Below are 3,324 nucleotides of genomic sequence, written 5' to 3'. Positions count from 1 at the left end.
GGGCGGGCTCTCTGCGCCACACCCACATCTTAGAGCACGTTACTTGAAGGCTGTTCACAGAAAAGACTTTTAAATGGAAACGCACAGGTTTGTTATGGGGCAGGACACACAATGTGCGTGGATGCTTCAAAACACAGAGGTGGCCTGTCTCAGGGTAGATCCCAGAAGCCGACTCTCAGGAATGAGGATTCGAGGAGGATTCGTATGCAAGTGATTCGTTAAGGAAATGGTGCCTCCGCAGGCCAGGAAGGGAGCACACAAATTAGGAGGGGGCAAAGGAGGAAGCTGAGCAGGGTGGGATTTGAGGCGACTTCCAGAGGAGGGTGGCTGCAGCCTGATCCCACAGGGGACCCTGGAGTAGAAGGTGGGCCCAAAGCTGTCCCCACTCTGGGCAAGGTGACAGGGTCTTCATGCTGTCAGTCTTTGCACAAGGCCCCGGGGAGGGGAAGGGTTAGAGGCAGTAAACTCCCAATCAGGATCCCATTCTTGACCTGTGCAGGCCAGGCTGTTCAGGAGCCAGGGGCGGGGCGGGGGATGGGGGGCGGGGGGGAGAGAAGCAAAAACACAAGAAGGGGCCAGGGAAGGGAGGGGGGCAAAGAATGGTCTGCTATAGACCCCAGGGCCCATTTCCTTTACCTCCAGGATTTCTCTGGGATAAGGAGAGTCAGAGTCCTGCTTTGTCCAGCCCGCTGTCCAGAGGTCTGCTAGAGATGGGTTAGGGGCAGTTGAGTCCACAGACCTGCACCAGATCTGATTTTACTGCCCCCATCCCCTCCCCAGCCCAAGGAGACCCCCTGAGGCCAGAGGCCTGGATTGCACCCTACCTCCGAAGCAGCCAGCCCCAGGCCTTCCTGGGGGACTCTTTAGGCCCCTCCCCAGTGCCAGTAACCCTGCAGGGAATAATTCCCCCCTGGCCGTCAAACCCCAGATCTCCAGGCATCAGATGCCAAATCCTGCCTGGTCATGGGCAAGTGATCTCACCTTTCTAGCCCCAAATTCCCCATCTGGAAAATGGCTGTGGCAGGCTGAATAATGGCCCCAAACATATCCAGATTCCTGGAGCCTTTGAATGTTACCTTATATGGCGAAGGGATTTAGCATATGGGATTGAGGCATTTAGATGGGGAGGTAATGCTGGATTTTCTGGGCGGGGTCCAATGTAATCCCAAGGGTCCTTGTAAAAGGATGGCAGAGACTTGATACAGAGGAAGGAACAATGCTGTGCAGAGGTTGCAATGTGCCCTAGAGACGGAGGGAGGGACCGCCAGCCAGGAATACAAGTGGCCGCTAAACCCTGGAAGAATCAGGGAAAGAGATTCTCCGCTCAGAGCAAGCAGAAGGAACCTACCATCCTGACACCTTGACATTAGCCCCTTGAGACTGACTGTGGACTTTTGACCTTTCATTGTAAGAGAACACATTAGTGCTGCTTTAAGCCATGAACTGGTGATAATTTGTTACAACCACCACCAGAAACAAACACAGTGGGGATACTGCTACTTGCCCCTGATGGAGGCTGGGGTGCTGTGTGTGGGCCCCCACGTCGGGCTCAGAGTCAGCCCCAGGGTGATGACTACAATCCGGACGACGCTCATAGTGAACGAAGGGTCCTCTGACCTAAGGAACGCCACACTCTTGCAGGCTTCAGGCCTTGTGCATCTTGTTCTGAACTGTGTGCGGCCGTCTATCAGCAGCCCATGGTGAATTTCAGGCTGGTCCCTGACCTGCTCTATGACCTGTGGGCAGGTCATGCCCTCCAGTGCCTTGACCCGGCCATCTCTCGGCTCGGTCCAACTCCAGGAGAGAAGAGTGTGCCTGGCAGCTGCTGCCTGCGGCCCCAAGTTTGTCCTCTGAGAAAGTAGGACAAGAATGAGTTTCTGGAGCCGTTGTTTCTAGAATTCTTGGGCCCAATTCAGGGGCTGTGGCCCATTGGGCGTTAGGGCCCACCTCCCAGTGGAATTTTAAACAAGCTGAAAACAAATTCCTTTGGGGTACCTGGGTGGCTCAGTCAGTTGAGTGTCCGATTTGGGCTCAGGTCATGAGCTCGCGTTCTGTGGGTTCGAGCCCCACATCGGGCTCTGTGCTGACAGCTCGGAGCCTGCTTTGGATCCTGGGTCTCCCTCTCTCTCTGCCCCTCCCCTGCTTGTGCTCTGTCTCTCTCTCAGAAATAAATAAACATTTTTAAAAAATTAAAAACAAAAAAACCAAATTCCTTTGTCAGTAGGCTTAGAAAGGTCGAGTTTCTTGCCCAAAGTTGCATAGCTGGTGAGTGGTAGAGGCCAAATTTGGGTCCACGGCTGCCCTGAAGTTCACATCATGAAGCCAAAGACAAGCGTGTGTCCTGCTGCCTTTTGAAGGGACCCAGTACCACGGGCTAGGGTGGCTTTGAATAATGCAGGAGGGAGGGGTCAGGGGTCCAGCCTGGCCACAGGTTCCTGTGGCCCTCACGTCTCTCTTCGTGATGCCAGAATTCGGGTGGTGGGTGGTGTGGGGACAGTACTGCTGCAGAGTCTCAGAGTGCTGCTAGATGAGGAAAGCGGGAAGAGCGTGAGTTTGGGGCTGAAGCCAGGGCCTGTCCAAGCAAGTGCCAAGTTGGCCTTCAAATTACCTGGGTGAGGGATAGAATAGCCGAATGTGAGGAGTACACAGATGGAGAACAAGGCACCGCTCAATGAGTCCACGCTCGGAATCTGACATCTGGAATCAAATTCCACCTCTACCAGTTCCTGGCCGTGTGATCTGGGGCAAGTCCCTTAACCTCTCTGAGCCTCAGTTTCATCATCTTTAAATGGGGAGCACAGTATTAACCTAGCCTGTAGATTATTAGAAAGATTCACTAAAATGTTAGCGGCTGGCACAGAGTATACTTTTAAGTAAATAGAAGCTGCTGCTGTGATCATTCTTGGGTGCATATAGGGAGCCTCAGGCACCCTGGAGAACCGGGAAGAGCTTTCTACCAGGAAGACAGAGAACTGGCAGGTCTTCCGGCAAGAGTCTTCCTGTCTTGGGGGCAGTCAACCGCTGGTGAAATAGGGAGGCACTCTCCACATGAGTGCTGTTGACTTCTTTCTTCCGGGCTTGGTGCTTGCTTTATTTCCTCCCCTCAGCAGCTCTGTGAGGCTGGCGTCACAGATCCCTTTAATGGCAGCCGGTGGCAGAACTGGGACAGGAGCCTAGGCCAGTGTGACACTTTACACCGCCATCCCTCAGGGTGACCGCTTTGTGGACAACAGATCATTTCTGTCCTGGGCTCACCGCCCCGGACTTTGGGCAAGATCTTGTCCCTCTGGAGACCTGGGTTTTCCCACCTGCTAGCTAATGGTG

This window comes from Crocuta crocuta, unplaced genomic scaffold, assembly GCF_008692635.1.
Source record: "Crocuta crocuta isolate KB4526 unplaced genomic scaffold, BGI_CrCroc_1.0 scaffold95, whole genome shotgun sequence".
Lineage (NCBI taxonomy): Eukaryota > Metazoa > Chordata > Mammalia > Carnivora > Hyaenidae > Crocuta > Crocuta crocuta.
This window is presented reverse-complemented; position numbering follows the sequence as displayed.